Source organism: Macrobrachium nipponense, chromosome 3 (genome assembly GCF_015104395.2).
Source record: "Macrobrachium nipponense isolate FS-2020 chromosome 3, ASM1510439v2, whole genome shotgun sequence".
NCBI lineage: Eukaryota > Metazoa > Arthropoda > Malacostraca > Decapoda > Palaemonidae > Macrobrachium > Macrobrachium nipponense.
Window position 1 is genome coordinate 135,339,839 of NC_087202.1, and position 21,891 is coordinate 135,361,729.

General features: G+C 45.8%; 1 pseudogene; it reads right to left on the reverse strand.

Annotated features, from left to right (window-relative positions):
- Window positions 1-21,891, reverse strand: part of LOC135222076 (POC1 centriolar protein homolog A-like) — a 158,555-nt pseudogene that overhangs the window by 118,177 nt on the left and 18,487 nt on the right.

Below are 21,891 nucleotides of genomic sequence, written 5' to 3' on the forward strand. Positions count from 1 at the left end.
TAGCCTCTGCTTGCCTAAAATTCACTAACAGCAACACTTGTTGTAGGCATTTTCTCACCAAGATATCGGCAATGCAAAACTTCCCTACTACCACTTTGCTACGAGCTCCTTTCTTAAATTCTATAGTTTTTTCTTTCTCACTTTTTTTTGAGGCAAGTTGGAACTGTTTCTTTGGCCCCATGATGGCTTATTTAGCAGTTGCACTCGAATCAAAAAGCACAAAAACAAATAACACAAAAACAGAATGGGGCACAAAAGAAGGGATACTTTGTTTTGGCCCTGATACAGGGCCTGGTCATGTGCTGGGCCCCGGATGGAGCGTTTCTGAGTGTACGGAAACTGAGGAAACATACGATACTGAGACAAAATTTTGTAGAAAAAAGTCTATGGAAACCGAAACATACGAAAAGAGAGGCATACGAAAACTGAGGATTGACTGTAATTGATTCTGGTTTGATGAAAAACCTGTACGTATTATCCCAATAAAATGTTTTCAATCCCATTAATTATGAAATACTGCACTCAACATGAAAATATTTTCTTAACGATGCTTACCTCCAACTCCAGCCATATATAGTAAATACGTATATATATTTCCATGTATGAGATGACCTTTATATAAGATGAGGTAAAAAATCATGGAAAATTTTCATGAATGTATCTCATATCTGTGGTATAAGATGACTATGAATGACAAAATAATTTTTTTTTTTTAAATTTGATTACAGTAGTACTTCGAAATACGAAATTAATACCCGTTTCCGAGGTGCCCTTCGTATCATGAGGTTTTCGTATCTTGGACCACCATTTTAACATGTAAAATGGCTAATCCGTTCCAAGCCCTCCAAAAACACCCCAAGTAAATTATATTTCCAGGCCTAAAACACATGTTCTAGGGTTTACAACGCCGATCTGACGGAAGAAATATGACTCCAAAAAAGGCAAAATACTGTACATACTGAGTAATATTCAACTGCATGTAATGTTCAACCCCACTTTTACTGCATATATTAGGACTTTAGCATATGTCCTTAGCAATAAGCCTAGCCTATGTAGTGGTGCTACTGCAGCCTAGTCTATGATTCTGACATCTAAACCTAAGAAGCTAAAAGCTTAGAATATGCCAATAAAATGTATAATCAGTATGTACTCATTTCAAATAAGTTATTAATTAATCATTAACTATATACACAAACAAACAAACCAAAAAAACCCTTCCAATTGATTGTTTACAATCAGCTCTTACGAGTACCGAACGAACGCCAAGCAATCACTTTTCCTTGGACACAGTAAGCCATAAATTTTCATTAGTATCTCTCCTCAACTAATGAAACTACCAAACAGTATAATAACTATTCATTTCTATTCTTTATTCTATCTTTACCTAATGGAGATACCGAGTTACTGACAGCCATAATGAAACATATACGTAACGTAATATTAAAACAGAAGAAGAATTCTAAAAAATACGTATTTGTTGGCAGTCTGATTTATTTTATATTGTATATCTAATTCACAATTTTTTTTATTAAATGTATTGCATGTACTCATTTCAAATGATTATTAAGTAACCATCAACTATAATAAACAAACAAAAAAAAGCTTCCAAACTTCTGTTACATCCAGCACTTACAAATATCGAACGATCGACAAGCAATCCCTTTTCCTAGTACACAGTAAGCCATAAAATTTCATTATCTCTCTTCAACTACTGAAACTACAAACAGTATAATAACACCATTGATTTCTATTCTTTATTCTATCTTTACCTAATATTTTTTTTTTATTAAATGTATTGCATGAATAAGTTTTTCAATTTACAGCATCCTTTTACCAATAGAATACTTAAAGCAACAAGGGGTAGATGCTGGCCAATAGGAGAGCAGGATTTTATGGGGTGACTAGCATCAGGAACCAATGGGAGAGCGGGAGGATGGTGGCGAGTTTACTCAGTTGGCGGCGCATGAGTTTTAAAATTGTTCTCGGTGGTCCGGGCGAATCTCGGGACTTTGCAGTAACAACCTTTCGTAACTTGAACTATTTTCGTATGTAGAGCCAAAAAAATCTTTGTATTTGCTTTCGTATCTCGAGTTTTTCATAAGTTGAGCCTTTCGTATGTCGAGGTACCACTGTACTACTAGAGAACTAGTGTCTGACAAAACTCACTAGAAATGTCAAAATCAGATATTAAATCAGAGAAAACAATCACTATTCCAATGATGGGAATTCTTGAATAAATAATTAATACTTCACCAAGGTGAAAATATCAAACAAAATCCAAAGTTCAGCTGCGATCTTAACACTGTGTTGGTCTTAAGCCCCAGAAACAAAATTGGTTTCTGGGCTGTAGTTGTTCCTTTCTTACCCCAAAAGTGAGAGGGGCTATTCACCTACGTAAACAAAAAAACTATCGCTACAGCTAGTTTTAAAAATTTAAGCTGCTGTAAAGTAGAAACTCTTAGCTAAGTAATTACTGGGTACCATCATTTTGTCCCAATGTCCCCATACAAATACAACAGTAAGAACTCTATCTTGAGGACAAACAGAAGTTGAATAGTTGAAAGCCACTGTCTATGTAGTTATGTCTTTAACCCATCTGTAGGTAAGTAATAACTATAACATTGTTCTGCAACTGGAAGTAAAGAAGGCAGAAATCAACTACAATTCATGTCATAAAAAGAGCTCATACCCATGAAAGACTACGTATACCGTACATCTTTTGCAAATCCATGAATTATAAATAAGGATGATGGGTTAAAGGAGGAGGAATAGGAAAGCACTGCACCTTCCATGCTGGTAAAACTTGTCCATGAGTACAACCCCATCCCCTGGTGCATAACATTACAGTAAAAAACTTGTCACTTTACATCACTAGACTCATTTTGGGGATTCTACATACAAGCCTGCAGAATTAAACCCATCTCCCACCTCACGAAGGACACCACATTCTAGATGTATTTCCTCCACCGGTACAAAGGCAAGAGGTCTGAGTCGTCACCTCAAAATCTCTTGAGCACCTAAGGTATATGGTGAATAATTTCCATTGGAATTTTAAGGTTATCATGCATTCTCATCTTCTGAGCAGCATGTAGACTTTAATTATGTTAATAACTTGAATTACTCAGTAGAAATGTTCATTCCAGGGCTACTGAGGGATTTAATTTTGTTTTCCTATGCAAACTGCAATTCCATCTTTTTTGTAAAATTTTCTGAATATTACCTACTTTTGCTTTAGAGTTATAGTGAAAACTAAATATGAAACATTCTTTTACTGTTATCTTAAATCCATAATAGTACACATTTGTTTAAACTAATACTGTCTTATAACTTAGCAAAATCTCATGAGGACTTGTATTTTAATCTCATTATGAAATGCTACTGATTCACAGAATGGAAACTTGAGTCAACAAAAAAGATTTTTAAAAAATAACTACACAGTATATACAGGAAGCTTACAGATACATATGCTAAAGGCGAAGTAAGGTTACCTATAAACAGGACTTTGAACTTGGTAGAAGGCTTAAGGCCTTGGTTTGAGCTTACTTGCCCCCCCCACTCCTTGTATTAGTTTAAATACATTTCTGACAATTACAGTTTCCATTACTACTTTGCTTTCTTATATGTCTTTTATTACTTTCTATTTTCATTATTTACTCAATTCTTAACTTCATTTTCCACTTGTAAATTGAACAACCCTACTCACTTCTGTTTGTTGCTATTCCAAGCTGTTTATGTTATTTTGTTTTGTATTCTTTAATGCCTTCTTCCTTTACATCCTTCCACTTCTACCTATAGTGAACACCTTGTCTTAGAATATACTCACCAGATGGATGGAATGATAAGCAGAGGACAGGACCAGAGTGGGCATCATAATGTTGCAAAAGCTTGCGTGTCCTTATGTCATAAATCTACAGAGAAATATAATGGTTTTATGAGAATAGCATAGATAACAGTCCATCTTCCATATACAACTATCGAAAAGTTACCATTATTCCATAGATACTGACAGACAGAAAACAACTTAGACATCATTATAAAAAGAATCCACAACAACCTTACTTTAACAGAATTATCAGAATTTGCTGCAGCAATACAGGTACCAGATGGGATGAAATGCGACATGAGTGGATGATCCTCTAAGATCTGGGAAACTGTGCAGAGTACTGGCAGTGTGAAACATCATGAAGCTTAACTGTTTTTATGTCGGCACACGAGACTAAGCAATCGGCCATCAGGTGAAACGAACACACGTACCTGTAGTCCACATAGAATATTAGTACTTTACAACAGTATTAACATTTGGGAGAGAGAGAGAGAGAGAGAGAGAGTAGAAGAGAGAGAGAGAGAGAGAGAGAGAGAGAGGAAGCAAACCAAAGAGAATGTGGCATTAAGTTACTGGTTCAATTTCCAATTTCCAACACTTCCTTCATTAAATATCTGAAAACCTAAAGATTTAACAATGAGAGAGGTCACACCTTTTATCACGGAAAAGGACATTTTCTCCCAAAATCATTTTTGGTTTCATGAAGATCACCATATTTTTATATTTTACCTTTGGAGATATTTTTTGCATTTTATTATCCTTAAATAGTATACAAAACCATCATTAGCTTAACTGAAAATTAAATAAAATTGTATAAGTTATTTCATGTTTTGCATTGGTTAACTTGGTATTTTGAAACTAGAATTAAAATTTTGATTGCTATTCATAAATTTTTAAAAATTTAAAAATATTATGGCACCATCAAAGCACTGGGAAATGTAACTATTATCTGTACAAGTAAATCACACCACTGAATAACTTTTAGCATAAAATTACCTTTATTACCTAGTAACAAGCACAGTAAATAACTACAAATTTTATATAAGAAACTTACCAAGTACTTACAAAGTTATTAGTTCATTTATTCACAGCAGTTTAGATTCAAATTTTGTGATATCCCTGCCTTACTATCAAAGGCATCAACTTCCACCAAACCATCCAAACCTTCTCTCCATATCTTCCTTCACTTTATCTCGCCATCTAATTCTCTGTTTCCCTCTCAATCTTCTTCCTCTAACAGGTTCCTTCCAAAGCCCTCTTCACTCTCTCATCATCATCCATCGTCAACACATGTCCATACCATCTCAATCGTGACTCTCTTATCACCTCTGTAATATTTACAAGCCTGCCCCTTCCCTTATTTTATCATTTTCCAATCTCTCAAGCAGTGATGTTCCCATAATCCACCTCAGCATTTTATCTCTGTTCTCTCAAGCTTTGCTTCCTCTTTTCTTCTTGGAGCCCATGTTTCTGCTCCATACATTAACACTGATCTTACCAGTGTTTATATCTTGAATTTTAGTTTGATGGCACTTTCTTATCACATACCACTCCAGCAACCTCTCTCCATTTACCCCATGCAGCTTTTATCCTACTGTCAACTTCAGCCTCACATCCTCCCTCTTGGCTTAAAGTCGATCCAAAGTATTTAAACTTTTCTGCCTGTTTTATAATGGAGCCTCCTCTTTCTTGTATTACTATTCTGTCTCTATTTTCCCTACTTCTCAGCAAAACCTCTGCTGCATTCACATTCACCTCTCTAAAGACTCCTGCCACTCTTCCAACCCTTCTCTGTAGGTCCGCCTCATTTTCACCAGTAATCACCAGATCACTGGCGTACAACTCCCACAGCTCTTCATTCCTGATCTCTTCACTTTTAACATATCCAATGCCAGCACAAACAAAAATGGCTTAATGCTGACCCTGGTGTAATCCAACCTCAAAGTTTTCTGTTTCCCCAACTGCTGTTATCACTTTTGTGCTTGTTCCTTTATATCATCTCGACCAGCCTAACCAACTTCACTGGAACTTTCATTTTTCCTTAAACACCAACATCACTTCTCTTGGGATGTATCATATGCTTTCTCTAGGTCCCTATATAAATGCACAAGAGCTCCTGGTTTCCCTCAAGCCTCTTTTCCTGTAGCTGTCTTTCTATGAACAAATGGCATCCACCATCCCTCTTCCTCTCACGAATCCATACTGCTGTTTCCCAATTTTTACAGTCCTCTCTTAATCCATGCTCTGTAGTTATCCTCCCCCATTTAACTGATTAACTACCGTTTGCTAAGTGGCGTACTACAAAGTAAACATTAGTTTGTCAAACTGATATACAATTTGTCGAAAAATGACAATTGTAGTATACAATAAAGTTTTGTACATACTTACCCGGACAGGATATATACTTAGCTTATGTCTACGCGTCCCGACAGAATTCAAAACTCGCGGCACACGCTACAGGTAGGTCAGGTGATCACCTCTCCGCCGCTGGGTGGCGGGAATAGGAAACCATTCCCGTTTTCAGACCAGTTTTTTTTTTTTTTTTCTTACACCTATCTCCTGAGGGGAGGATGGGTGGGCCATTCATCGTATATATCTGCCGCGGTAAGTAGTACAAAACTTTATTGTATACTAACAATATCATTTTTGTACATGCAACTTCCCCGGCAGATATATACTTAGCTGATTGACACCTTGGTGGCGGGTAAGAGATAGTTATCAATATAAAATAACAATCAAAAAACAGGGAAAAAAACAACATGGATTGTGGTCACTATATATAAACTTATTAAAAACCTTGGTTCCTACCTTATTGGCAGAAGACTTCATGATTACTGTTCTATGAGTCTGCTTGCCTCAAGAGTTTCAGTGGGGATGAGACCTGAACTGATAGCTCTTCTGGATCGTGTCAATGGGGGCGAGCCCGCTTACTTGACAGAGCCTTGTCTTGGATCATACCAATGGGGGTGACCCACCTTACATGGTAGAGCCTTCACCTTTGTCATATCAACGGGGACTAAACCCTCTACATGACAGAGCCTAGGTCCAAATCACTAACAAGGAGCACAAAAAACCAATCCCGACCACCTGACCACACTACATTTGTTAACACTACGATTGAAAGGAGCATTCCCAAGACCCCTTCCAATCGCCCACCAAAAAACACAACACCAAAAAAACGTTTAACAAAATTACTAACTTAACTAACTATAAAGGATTAGGTTCAGCTCCTTGCCAGCAACGAATCTCCGCAGACACGAACGGTCCGAGAGAGAAGCACTTATCATAAGTGACTCGCACGTCTCTTAAGTAATTGATACAAAACCGAATTGCACCTCCAATAGGTGGATTCGACAAGAGTCTGTATCGACATATTCCTATGATACGCTAAAGAGGTAGCTACAGCTCTGACCTCATGTGCTTTGACTCTTAGAAGCCTTAAATGTTCCTCTTCACAGGAAGCATGCGTTCTTTGATAATGTCTTAATAAAAATACGGTTGAGCATTCTTAGAAATATCCTCTTTAGGATTTCTTACGGAACACCAAAGGCTATCCACATTTCCACCAAGTAGCTTCTTCCTCCTCTAGGTAGAACTTGAGGATCTGACTGGGCACAATGCCTCTCGAAGTCTTCCCTACAAAGAGGACAGTCCCTTAATCTCAAAAGTCCTTGGCATGGTTTAGAAGGATTTTCGTTCTTTGCTAAAAAAACGGGGGATTAAAGGAGCATACTGCAGAAATCTTCCTTAAAGCCCACAGTTCCTTCTAAAGCTGAAGTTCACTAACTCTCTTAGCAGAGGCTAGTGCAAAGAGAAAGAGAGACTTTTCTTTAGTCAAGTCTCTGAATGAGGAATTTTGAGGAAAAGTTCGAATTTCTCGGTACATTAAATATCTAAGAACCACATCCAGGTTCCAACTAGGTGGTCTTATAGTCTGGACTTCGAGGTTTCAAAGGACCTTAACAAGTCATGCAGATTCTTGTCCTCCGAGATATTAAGGCCTCTATGTCTAAAAACAGATGAGAGCATGCTTTTATATCCCCTTATTGTGGTAACGGCCGATTGCATTTCTCCCTCAAAATAAAGGAGAAAATCCGCTATTTCAGTTACAGAGGTACTGGAAGAGGATACTTTCTGGGACTTCCCCGGCCCATCTTCGGAACACCTCCCACTTCGACTGGTACAGCGAAGAGTTGAAGGTCTTCTGGCTCTAGCAATTGCCTTTGCAGCCTTGTGTGAAAACCCCCTCGCTCTGACAAGTCCTTCGACAGTCTGAAGGCAGTCAGACTGAGAGCGGGGAGGTTTTTGTGGATCTGTCTAGAAGATCCTTCCGCCAGTGGAAGGGCCCTCGGGAAAATCTATCATCCATTCCAGTACCTCTGTGTACCAATCTTGGGCTGGCCAGAATGGGGCGATGAGGGTCAGTTTGGCTCCCTCCGTCGAAACGAACTTCCTTACCACCTCTCCTATTATCTTGAAAGGAGGAAAAGCGTACCCGTCGATCCCCTTCCAATCCCAGAGGGAGACCGTCCACTGCAACTGCCTTTGGATCTGAAATCGTAGAGCAGTAGTTCTCCAACCTCGCATTCCAATTCGTTGCGAACAGGTCGATATTGGGTCTCCCCCAGAGGTCCCAAATCTCGTCGCACACTTCTGAATGCAGTCCATTCCGTGGAAAGGACCTGATCTCTTCTGCTCAGAAGATCTGCTCTCAAGTTCTTTTCCCCCTGGATGAACCTGGTTAGAAGAGTTATTCGCCGTTCTCGGTCCAAAGAAGAAGCTCCTTTGCTTTCTCGAACAGGGAGAAGGAGTGAGTACCTCCGTTTCCTTATATAGGCTAGAGCTGTCGTGTTGTCGGAATTCACTTGCAACACGGCACCCAATACTTGAGGTTCGAAGTGAACGAGAGCTAGATGGACTGCTGCTAGTTCCTTCTTGTTGATATGCCAGGACACCTGTTCCCCACTCCAGGTGCCTGACACTTCTCTCAAGCCTAGAGTCTCGTCCCCATCCTTTTTCCGAGGCGTCTGTAAATAACACTAGGCGAGGGCTCGACAACTGAAGGGAGAGCCCTTGATTCAATCTGTTTGGCTCTAACCACCACTGAGGTCCTCCTTTATGCTCTTTGAGAGCTGAAAGGAGTCCGAAAGCTCTTGGTGCTTCTGATCCCATTTCTCTCTGAGGAAGAATTGTAGGGGTCTTAAGTGTAGCTTCCCTAGAGAAACGAACTGTTCCAACGAGGAAAGGGTCCCCAGAAGACTCATCCATTCCCTCGCGGACATTGTTCTTTCTCTAGGAAGGTCGTCACTTTCTGTAAACATCTCTCCTGTCGTTCCTTTGATGGATACACAGAAAACCCCGAGACCATCCATCAGAATCCCCAGATAGACAATGCTTTGCTGGGGATTCATCTGGGACTTCCCGAGGTTTAGTAACAGTCCCAGGGACTGAACTGGGTCCAGTGTTAATTTCAAGTCCTCCAGACATCGATCTTTTGATTGGGCCCGGATCAGCCAATCGTCGAGATACAACGAGATTCTTACTCCTTCGATATGAAGCCAATGAGCGACATTCCTCATAAGCCGTCGTTCTTCTCCTCGAAAGGGCTGCTGAAAAGCAGGCTTCTCTCATTTAGCCAAAGGGACTGCTGGCTTTAGTCTTTTTGCCGACTGCGCAAGCAGATCCTGAGTAGCCTTTTCGGATAAAGACTTAGATATATCTCTCACTGTCTCTTGTGGAAACAGGTGACTAGACAGGGGCGAATAAAGCAGGGAGGATCTCTGTAGAGGAGACACCGATTTCGTCAAAAAGAACTCTAGACAGATCTCTTTTTAAGGACTGCCGATCCAAAGAGAGAAGCCACCTCCGTAGATCCATCCATCAAGGCCTTATCCAGACAAGAAAGTACACTCGTTAAAACTTCCATCGAAACAAAGTCTGGATCCTGTGCTCTCTTGGCCAGGGCTCCCAAGGCCCAATCCATAAAATTAAAGACCTCAAGTGTGCGAAATAGACCCTTAAGTAAATGGTCCATTTCCGCACATTCCCCATGAGGCCTTTGCGAATGAAGAGAGCGTCTTCTAGACGAATCCACTAACGCTGAAAAATCAGCATCAGCTGAAGAAGGGAGGCCCAATCCCATTGGCTCTTTCGTGTCATACCAGACACCTGGCTTACCTGCCAACTTCAAAGGAGGCAGGAAAAAACCGTCTTGCCCGCTTCTTTTTTAGAGAGGAGCCAGTTCTCCAAGCTCTTGATGGCTTTCTTCATCGAAAGGGTCGGATTCATTTTCACGAACGAAGAGGACTTGGAAAGCTTAGTGCTTGAAAGCAGTGATCCCGGCGAAGGAGGATCTGCAGGACGAAGAGAGTCACCGAACTCTTGAAGAAGCAGGGCTGCCAGTCTCTTGTAATCCGAGACGCCCGCATCTACAGGAAGTTCCTCCTCAGATACCTCTTCAAAGGTAGCATTAGGAGAAGAATGCCTCTTCGGAGAAGGAGTCCTAGAAGGAGGAAGCGCTCTTTTCCTTCGAAGGAAGTTTGGTAGAGGAAGGAAGACCACTCCCCAAGAGATCCTATTGCCTGAAGAAACAGTTTCTACTGGAAGGTGGGGCCTCGCAGGAAGAAGAATGCCTGCTTCTTCTCAAAAGTTCTTGCTGCCTGAGAGGGGAAGAGCTCGCATCTTTACAGGAAAATCTATAAGGAAGTAGGGCGAGAATCCCGAACAGGCTCTTTCCAGGCTCTGGCGCCTGTGAGGAGAGGCACTAGCGTCACGTCGGTAGCGTCTATCAGGCGCTACCGCGCCTTGGGGTAGAAAAACGTCTGCTCTCATCCTGGATCCTGCCAAGGAGAGGGGTTTACTTCCTTCCGAAGATTCTTGTGAGAAGGCAAACTCGTAACTCCTAAGGAAAGCCTAACAGGAGTAGGGCGTACAGAACCCCATCATGCTCTTTTCAGGCTCCTGGCATCTGCATGGAGGAGATGGCGCTAGCGTCCCGTTCTGGGCGCCTGGAAGGAGTAAAACGCCTGGTTGAAGAATACCGTTTAACATCACGATGGCGCCTGCTAGGAGAGGCGCTAAAATCTCTCCGAGAACGTCTGGGGGGCGAGATTTTCTTCTTCTCTCTCTCTGCGTCCCCGTGAATAACGGAGATTATCTTGTTCCTTAAGATAGCAAGGAGAGGCGCTTCTATCTCTCAGAGAACGACTATAAGGAGAAAGAACATTCTTTACTCCTACGAAAGGATCGACTATCCTTGTCAGGAGAGGGGCTTGCGCCCTTATTCGGAGGGCGTCTAGACGAATGCGGGATCCTACTAGAAGAAGCTCTTCTGGTCGGAGTAGTATAGTCGTTCTCGAAAGGGAGAGGCGTATAACAATGATCTTGTTGGGATTAGCGCTTTCCAGGAGAGAGACGCCTACCAGAATCCGAACGCCAACTTGACGACCGTCTCTTTACGAGAGCTCTTTACTGGAAGAGAGACGTCCTTCCTGCGAGAAGGCTCCTTAGACAGCGCAGCCTACTAACGAGGATAGCTGCTCCTGCAGTCCTACCAAGAACTTCTTTGTAGAAGCACGAATTCCTTCCGGAGAAGAGACAGGAGACTTCATCGCTCGCTCTTCTTCTGTGAGCGGGAGAATACTCCGGAAAAGGCTCTGGGCTGGAGTCTATGCGTCTCCTGCAGCGCCTTCCAGGCTCTCTTCAGAGGGCGCGACTTAGACGCGGAGCTCCATCCGCGTCTCGGAGAAGTAGAATCCGAGTCGGAAAAACACTTCCTAAGGACGCTTTGTCTATAGCTGCCAAGGCAGCCTGGGACGAGTCTACAGGGCCTGCCAAAGGGACGCCTGACCGTTTGGGAATACTCTACATCCCCCTTGCGGGGCTTTCGACATTCCTCCTCCCTTGGTCATGGAGTCTGAAAGAGGTCTAGGCCTAGGAGCAATGCGGAGTCGGTCAGAACGCCCCCTCCACTACACTGGGGACACTGTACACTTCACTCTTACCTTCCATTTCTCGTAATTGCCTTTGCAAATTACGGATCGACGCTTCCATTGCAGCTTTCTCCGATCGAGACGAATCTACGATTTCGCTGCGGGGGAAGAGGGAGCTGAACCTGCGTTAGCAGTAGGAGAAAATTACATTGGAAATAAAAGATTGTCCTGATCCAAAGAGCAGGACCTACTTGAACTTTTAGCAGCTTTCCTAATTCATTCTTTCTCCAACTTATTTACATACGCAGTCAAACTCTTCCATTGTGCACTTCAGTCAAACATCAAACATTCGTCACATGTGTTACTAACTGAGCATTCTTCATTCCCCCTACATTTAAACACAAATAGTGTGAGGGTCCACCGAAGCTTTCGGCAGTCTCACCTTACATCCTTCTTTCACACAAACTCTAAAACGAGTTTCAGGCACAACATCAGCCATAATGAAGAATCCTAAGCAAATCCAAATAACGGTCCAAATCAGCGTATACCAAGCAAAGAAAGAATACTTCACCAAACCTAATCTAGCAAAGCAAGCAGAATTCCGTGCAGGAAGAACTAACAACGATGTTGTTAGCACCGGCGACAGAAAAAAATCTGGTCTGAAAACGGGAATGGTTCCTATTCCCGCCACCCAGCGGCTGGGAGAGGGTGATCACTGACCTACCTGTAGCGTGTGCCGCGAGTTTTGAATTCTGTCGGGACGTCAGAGATACAGCTAAGTATATATCTGCCGGGGAAGTTGCATGTACAAAATTGTATTTTTCCTAACTATACAAACCTGAGGTCCTTTACAATAGGAAGGTACTTAGCGCAGCTGAACTGGTCGTAGCCTTTTAAACAAGGGGTTCGGTAGTTAACGTACTTGTCCGGCAGGTGGCGGTCAGCTCGACTGCGAGGCGAGGAGCCACTTTGCTTGAGGCCCAGGAAACGCAGAGTGAGGGGTGGCATGAGGTGGGACTATATGTAAAGGACCTCAGGTTTGTAGTTAGGAAAAATACAATTTTCGACAAATTGTTATTAGTTCCGATACGGAATACAAACCATCGGTCCTTTACAATAGGAAGGACTCACTATTTGCAAAGTGGGTGGCATCTGAGTCTAATGAACAGATGGTGTTCGTCCTACTTGGATTCCCTCCCTGGTCGTAAGAGCAGAGGGAGGGATCCCAGCCTCTGCCCAGCTGATCGGGGTGTGCACACAGGATCAGTGGTCAGACTTCTGGACCAAATTTTATAAGAGGGAGGCAAGCGTACCTCTTATAATAGCAAAAAAAGCAAGAACTAGTTCCTACTTCAACTTCAGCAAAGGTAAAGTTATGGGTTTGTCTCTTGTTGGCTTCCACTATCCCCCTTGTTGAGGAGTGGTGGATAAACACTTTTATCCTACTGAAAGGGATAGAATGGGGCTCGGTTGTGTAGCTTACCTGCATCGGCCTCCTGTTCAGCGTAGTGACGACCGTGGCCCTCCGCCCAAAGGTAGAGGGAAGAATGAAGGAGGAAGAGAAGCCAGTCACACTCTCTTTCACAATCGTCCATGCATACAGTCACAACAAGGATGTGATGCTGTTCTGTCTGCTCGGGTGCTGGGTAGACTACACAAATTAAGTTGAGCAGCCACCACAAGGTTTCCAAGGAAAAGGGTGTCCAAGGACCTGTGGGTGATATCCCGAAGGTAAAAAGAAGTGAAGGGGGGGTTTTGGGGTCCTGGTTGGCCCAAACGCCTGCCTTCAGTACCTGTGCTGGGAGAAGTTCTTGCGGAACGCAAGGGTTGGACCAATACCTCTGACTTCGTGGGCTCTCGGACGAAGGTTACGGGTGTCGTCACTGTCAGCTGTCTCGTAACCCCTCCTGATCACCGCACGCCAGCCAAGAAAGAAAAGTGTTTCTTGGAAACCTCTTTCTTGGTAACCCCAGTGCTAACGAAGAGGTGTCGACATTCAGGCCTGAGGTGCCGAGTTCTCTTCAGATAGCGCCGTAGCGCCCTCACAGGACAAAGCAGCGCATCTCATCCGCATCATTATTATTGGTGAAATCCTTCAGGGAGGGGATCGTGAAGGACTCGAACCGGTCATCAGGGACCGAAGGATTCTTTGGAGTCTTCGCTATGAAGTTCGGGACGAAATTGAGCGTCACCGATCCCATCCCTTGGAATGCTTTAACGTTGAAGGAAAGACCATGAAGTTCGCCTATTCTCTTCGCCGATGCCAGGGCCAGCAAGAAGAGGGTCTTGAGGGTCAGATCCCTGTCTGATGACTCTCGGAGTGGCTCGAAGGGTCTGCGAGTCAAACTCCTAAGGACGAGAGTCACATCCCATCCCGGGGACCTGAGTTTCCCTGGGTGGGTCAAGACCTCTCAAAGCTCTTCATCAGGAGGGAGATCTCGAAAGGAGGAGATATCCACACCTAGCAATTAAGGACTAAGGCCAGGGCGGCTCTGTAGCCCTTAATTGCAGAGACGGAGAGGAGCTTCTCTCGGCGAAGAAATACAAGGAAAATCCGCTACCTGATGAAGAGAGGCTCTGAAGGAGAGAGACCCCGTACACGACACCAACCAACAGAAGACGGACCACTTTCCCTGGTAGACAGCCGCAGAGGACTGTCTAAGGTATCCGGCCATCTCTGTCGCTGCGCTGCGAGAAAAGCCTCTCACTTGCAAGAGATGGTGGATAGAAGCCAGCCGTGAAGACACAGGGACTTGATGGATCGGTGGTACCGTTCCACGTGTGGCTGGCACAGGAGGTTGTGCCAGGGGAAATCTCTCTCGGCTCTCCGGCAAGCAGAGCCAGCAGGTCCGGATACCAAATGGCTTGAGGTCGTTTGGGCGCCACCAGGATCATCCGAAGGTTTGCAGTGATCAGCGCCCTGCTGATCACTGCGAATCAGACGGAACGGGGGAAGGCGTAAACGAAGAGGTTGTCCCACAGGTCGAACAGCCTTTCTGCCACGTCTGGGTGAAGGGACTACTCGGTTCCTATCACCTGATCCCGACGACTGAGCTTGTAGGCTACCACATTCCTCTTGCCCGGAATGTAGCGAGCCGACAACTCTATTGAGTGTGCCGCGGCCCACTCGTGCACCTGCAGCATCAACTGGTGTAACGGGAGGGAGGGACACTAGACCCCCTTGCTTGTTGACGTATGCCACTGCTGAGGGGTGTTTTTGTCACATCAACACCATCGAGTGGTCCCATCAGACGGTCCCGGAACTCTTGGAGAGCGAGGAACGCTGCCTTGAGCTCCAGGATGTTGATGTGAAGGTGCTTGTCATGATGGTCACACACCTGCAGTCAGCAACTCCTCCAGGTCTGCGCCCCATCCCTCGGTCGATGCATCCGAGAAGAGAAGCATCTCCAGGGGAGAGAGAGAGAGAGAGAGAGAGAGAGAGAGAGAGAGAGAGAGAGAGAGGAGAGAGAGAGAGAGAGGCACTCCTCTTACGAGGTTCCTGTCGTCCAGCCACCAGGCTAGGTCTGCCTTACCTCCTCCGTGAGGGACACAGGGAAGAAGGGAGGGTCCCTTGCCTGTGACCAACACTCCTTTAGTCTCCACTGAAGAGACCGCAGGTGAAGACGCCTGTGAGGGACTAGCTTCTCGAGAAACGACAGGTGGGCGATCAAGACTTGCCACTGCTGAGCCGGTTTGCTCCTGTCGAGACAGGAACCATATTACTGCCTCCCTGAATCTGCTGATCCGCGAATCTGCGGGAAGATTCGCCCTGCTGCTGTGTCGATCAGCATGCCCAGGTACTTCATCCTCTGCTTGGGTTCGAGCTCTGACTTCTCATGATTCAAAGGGTAGTAAATATCCCTCCCGAAGGACATTTACTATCCAGGTCTCCGCACCGTAGCGCTGCCAAGTTGCCCAATGGCTCGCCAGGCACCCCCCCACTTCCGGCAGCAGGTGAGGAGAACGCCGTCCCTAGCGTTTCCCACCTCTTTGACTTCTTCTTACCTGGCCCCCCTCGTGAGGAGGGCTGGTGACGGTCACCCCTAGAAGAAGTTGAAGGCAGAGCCTTTCCTTTGAGCTTCGACTATACGATTGTCTTGGCCGCAGAGGAAGCGCTAACCAAACTCTTAGGTTTGGCCGCAGTAACTCGAGGCTGCCCAGACGCCTTCGAGACTGCCTGGTGTACTAAACGGTCACTGTCGTCAGTGCGCCGTCTTTCTACCGCAGTATCCACCATCTCTCCCGGGAAGAGAGAGGAGGAGCTCCGCACCGGTCCGTTGCGAAGACCCAGAGCCGCCTCACGCCCGGCCGCCCTAGTCACTCGGGAGAGAAGAGCGTGTTTCTATGCCGAGAACCAAGTTGGTCCACAGGTTGGCCATCTGGTGGGCCAGGTAGGCGATAGCCCTACCCCCAGACTGGCACAGTCTCACGAAAGCCGGGTCTCCTTCAGGAGTGATATTCCCTAAGGAGGCCGCGGTTTTCGACATGTGAGGGACCCCAGGTTGAGCCATGAGACTGCTGGAAGGCTGCCATTGCGGTAGACTCCAAGGCAAGTGCCTCCTGCTGCGAGAACCAGAGGTTCTCCGACAGGAGCTGCGGCAGAGACACCCCTGGAGTTAGCCTGGCTAGCTCCGGGTTAACCTGTTTGGGCGGCAGAGGTCCTCCGAAGGCATGTAAAAGCGCCTCTGTCGGGGGTGAGTAGGTGGAGGAAGGAGCTTAGCGGACCTACTGGACCGAAATGAACCCCTCCTGTCCGGAGACGGGAGAAGCGTCTACCGGCCCAGCACGCTGTCAGCCAAAGCTGATCGCGGCAGACCACCGCCGTCCTGGTTCCTTCTTATGGCCCCCAGAACGCTTCCAAGCCCAATGTGGTTCGGTAGGTGGGAGCAGCGATCCTTCTCGGAGGTCGTTGTGCTGACGGATCAGCGCAATCACCTCTGCGAACACCCTCTGGATCTCTGGAGTGACTGCATCCTGTGGAGACGGACCGTCAAGCCCTTCCAACAAGAATGCCTCCTGAGAGCCTCCTCCTTCCACATGGAGGAACCACGATAGACCCCTCCTGGTCTACTCCTACCACTTGCGCGTACAACCTGTCGGTCCGAGGACCGTGCCAGGTTTGTAGGGCGTCGTGGCGGGATCACGAGGGGCGCGCCCACCCTTCATGATCGCTCTTGATCACCTCGCTCTTCCCGGTAAAGCCCACCGAGGAAGTTGAAGGTATCGGAGAGGCAGACCTGACGCTCCCCCGCGCCCAACTGGCAGAGCCGGTGTGCTGAGGGGGCTGCAGGCGATCATCAACCTGCGGTGGCGATCGGTCTGCAGGCCTGGTCAAACGGCTCTCCCGGAGGAGAACGGCTGGACCGAGGACAGCAGCAACGGTCCAGAGCGTCAGAAGAGCTGCTGCTGGTTCCCCTCTCGCCCAGGTCCCTGGTGGGAGCGGCGGTCGGGGGATCTGCAGAGTCCACTGTCGTGGTGGGAGCGAGGCCTATCCTCACGGTGCGTCCACACACCGCCTGGACCAGCCGGGGGATGGTTCAGGCAACCGAGGGGACCGCTTCCTTGCCTCAGCCCGCGAGTGGTCTGGTACTGTCGCGTCAGCCCTGGGGTACCAGCGCGTCGCCACGAGAGCGATCGCTGGTCTGGTGAGTCGTCTGAGCGACTCCCTCCAGTCTTCCGTTCCGTGCCTGGATCCTGGCACCGAGAGAACTCGGAATGCCTGGGTCTTGGCTGTCCGAGGTCACCCGCAGGTGAGCAAACACTCGGTGACTCGCGAACGAGAGGCCGAGACAGTAACTGGCGTCGAGGCAGAACCTCTTGGCACCAGGTGAGGAAGCGCCGGTACTAGCCGACACTCCTCCGATCCCCGTCTTCTTCCTTGCGGAAGAAGACCGACGGGCAGTTCCCCGCAGGAACAGGACCGACGGAAGTCCCAAACGTCCCACCGGAGCGAGACGAACCCTTAGAAGTCTCGGCACGAGACTTCTTAGGGGAGGAGGAGGCAGCCATTTTCTTCTTCGGCTTGGGGGCCTTAGACGTTGAAGGGGAAGCGGCGGCAGGCAACAAAGACGAATAAGAAGACGATGAAGACGAAGAAGACGATGAAGACGATGAAGACGAAGAGGACACCTTCCTCCTCTTCCTCAGCACCACCATCAGGTCTTCCATCCAGGACGGAGCCGGGGCAGTTGCCGAAGCAAACAGGGGCCGATTGCACCTGTCTGGAAGGACCTGGGGTGGGAGTACAAACAACCACAAGCAGGAATGACGGCAGCAGGAACTGGTTCTAGGGCTGGAGCGGCAACGAAATCAGAAACAGGAGGCGGGGCAGGAACCAGCAGCATCCTCTGCACAGGAGGTAGGGCTAGCGGTGAGCTCTTGGGACACCGGAAGCCCGGGGCTGCGGCAGGAGCGGAGGAGAAACCAGGAGGCGGTGTAGCAACGGGCAAGGAAACCTCCAGCAGCGGAGCCTGCGCAGCGGCTGTCGGGAGGGGTCACCGTGGCTACGTGCTGCATATACACCAGGTGAGGCGGCGCGAGCGTGTAGACCCGGCGTGGATACCGTCGTGGGTGGTAGGCCCCGTGCATGACCGGCGTAGCCCCTCTAGCCAGATGACTAAGCAGCCCCTGGACCATCGGTGTCCCTTGCAACCCCAGCGAGTACCAGGCCCTGCCGAGATCGTCGCCCATGGCCAGCAGATCTTGAGGGAGGGAAAGTCGGGTAGATCAGTGGGGGGGGAGGGGGTCCCCCCTCGCCCGGGGGGAAGGGGGGGGGATAGTTCCCAGCCCAACCCAAGCAAACGGACGACCCCGAGTACAGCAGGTGTAACCGAAGTTATGAGCTGGGTGTTCACCAAGTGGAGTGGTGCTGCCTACATGGGCATCGAACAGTTGTAGTAGTCTTCAACTCTACCCCATGAGTCACAGGGTCTGGCAAAAACATGATCCATCAGCCCCTGGAGTGAGGAAGCGCCAGACAAAACCCCATCTTCACCCAAGCCTGCTGCAGATCCCCGACCGTCGAGTCAGACACACCTGACAGAGCAAAAGTTGGGTTAGTAGGGAGAACTACCTGTTTGCCCCGAAGGAGAAAAGGATCCCTTCCAGAGTGAGCAGAAGTTCCCGAATACAGCTCCGGGTCGGCATGCCTCCCCCACTCTGCTACACTTGATGAATCAGGCAAAGAAGTGGAAGTGGAGACATTCCCCCCGAAGGAGAAAGAGCGAGGTGGGGAAGCTTACGCGGAGGGAGAAAGGAAGACGATGGGTTAGCTACCAACGGAGTTGACGGGGGCTTGTAGCCCTTCGACGAGGCCTTGGATGACTTCCCCCGTGATCGCCTCCTCCCCTCTTTGTGATCTCACCCACTTCTTCTCCGCCAACCAGAGATACAAGTATCACGAAGGGTTGTCTCTATTTGCACTCTCGCTCGCCCCCTCTGCACTTAGCACAGAGGGGCTTGAGGATCCACATCCATTTTTAAGTGGAAACCATCTGCATTTTCTGCCCCCCCTCCAGGGCAAACACATTGTGCAAATGGGGGTGAAGAGGCTTATCCAAGTTTTTGGGTTTGCATCTTAAAAATAGAGCAAAAACAAAACACAAACACTATAAACAAAAAAATTAAAAAACAAAATAAAAAATAAAGGAACATCCTCACAACTCTCACGACAAAGGTGGGCAGAGAGAACGTCGCACACGACAGCAGCTGAAAGCAAAGTGGAATGTTTAACGTCCAGGTCCAGCAGGATTCCCGACTATCGGACAAGCAGTTACTGCCTAACTACCTTTATTGTATTCTCTTACGACAGAATTCCAGCTACGCTGAAAGTAATTCTTATGTAAAGGACCAAGGCTTTGTATTATGTGTAGGAACAAAAAAACATCTGATTTTCATGTCTTCTTAATCCAACGACTTTGGAAAAATGCCATAAATAAAATAAAGTTAATTGTACATGATAACTTGCAGTCTAAGCTGGCCAGTGATACATTTGAAAGTGGGGAAGAAGGGGAAAGAAGGGAGGGTGGAATCCAGTATCTAATGTCTTGATCACTCTTCACCAGCTTGACAATTTCAAGAATGCTGTATTCAATCAGTATATGACAATAATATGAAAATGACATTTTTATAATAAAATTACGTTTTATATATAGTACACTTACCAAGTAATTACTTAGTAACAATTATGCTCGCATGGTATCCTAACTCTAAAAATTTGTGATAATGCAACAGTTGCAAAGCAGGGGTTGACAGCCTTGCCCACTGCAACGGGAGGTGTGGAAGCGACAGAAGTCAACGGCGTCATTCTATTTATTGCCACAAAGTTCATGAAAAAAACAAGGGGATGGGGGAGGGCTCTGATTTAGTAATTACTTGGTAATTATATTATAAACCCTAATTTTATTATAAAAATGTCATTTTTATACAAGTAACTTAACAAAATTACTAAGCTGATTCCCATATTGCAACGGGTGGCATGAACGAACTATTATGGGTCAATGCTCTAGTATATGTTAATAACTTGAACTAGAAACAGTGGCTAACACTGAAACAATACTTGTTGCTTCCTTACCTGGTAAGGAAGCTACAGAGGTGATTTCGTGATAAAAAACTGGCAAAACAGGCTAAATGATAAGAAACTCATAGGTGAAGAAAAAGTTTTCTATCCTCTGCAGTCTCTAGTCAGCTAGGAATACCCTGAGAAAGCCAAGAGAACACTTCTTATCCCCTCACGATAGCAAATCACCACAGCATACACTAATTAGAAGGAAAGCCCTTGAACAAGATTCATCTTTGCAAGGACAAACAAAATGAGGGCCAGTCTTTGTGGGGGACAGGAAACACCCATTGGGCAGCCACGTCCCTTACAACAAATTAGTTTTTTTTCTTTTTTATAAAAAAAATTAAATTCAAAAACAAAAGGCAACAAACACTAAAAACAAAAAACAAAAAAACAGAAAAGTGAAGGTGAGTCAGTAACGGACATAATCACAACTCAAACCTCATCTCCATATTTTGACTACTGCATAAACTACCTTGTTACCAAATTTTCAAGTGAATGCAGGTCATGTTGAAAGATACTCTTATATAAAAGGTAATGGTTTACATTCCTACAGGAACAAATAGTATTTGGGATAAATCTTACCTACTGTTTAAGATAGCTTATAATTCTGTGCCGACAAGCGAGGTGATACTATAAGCCATTTATAACAGTAGGTAGGTAACCAAATAAGAAATTTTATTATGCAAAGTTATATGCTTTTGGATATGGTCTGCACACCACAATATTGAGTGACCTAAAAGAACAGAAGAACAAAGCAAAGCTTGAAAGCAATGTTTACAATTTTAGTACATGCTTATCTTAACTCAAAACCAATCCTAAAACTTACCCAGTTTGTATGCGTAGGCAATGAACAAACAAATTTATGTCGATGGACATTCCATATCTTTATGGTCTTATCATCAGAGCCAGTCACTAACTGTTGACCATCGGGAGAGAAGTGCACTGATCTTACCGAGTTATTATGTGCTCGAAATTCTGTCGAGTCCCCTAAAATGGTTAAAGAAAACACTTGTAATTGACAGTAAACAGAATGCCAGTCTTTTTGGAGTTTGGTTAGTCAGTTTCATGTGCAAAATAATTAAATGTTTTCCTGACTAACAAAGAAATAAATAATACCAGACAGTCATCTACCTAACCTACTCATTTGCTCAGCTGGATTGTGGATGGTAATAAATCTACTAAGTCATCAATTCAAGCCAACTCACTCCTCATTCATTCATTTTCAGTTACTTGCATGCTTGCATCTGACAGCAAACATTATTTGTGCTTATTACAGTTCTCATTGACTCAGCCACAGGGAGGCTTGAGGGACAGAGCCATCAGATTTGGCAACTTCTTTGAGCTCCCTCCTCAGCAGCTTGCATGGAATCTCTTGGGCAAAGTTGACCATGGATGATAAAGTGTACATTCTGGTACAATAGTTTTAACATAAAACAAATTCTGTGGCCTTTCCCTTGCAACATTTAGCTGGTTAGAAATGTAGCCAAAACCCATCGAAGGCTATAATTAGCTAAAGCTACTGAGCTGATTTGTTAAGGCATTTAAACCAATCAAAATACAATTCCCAACTCATC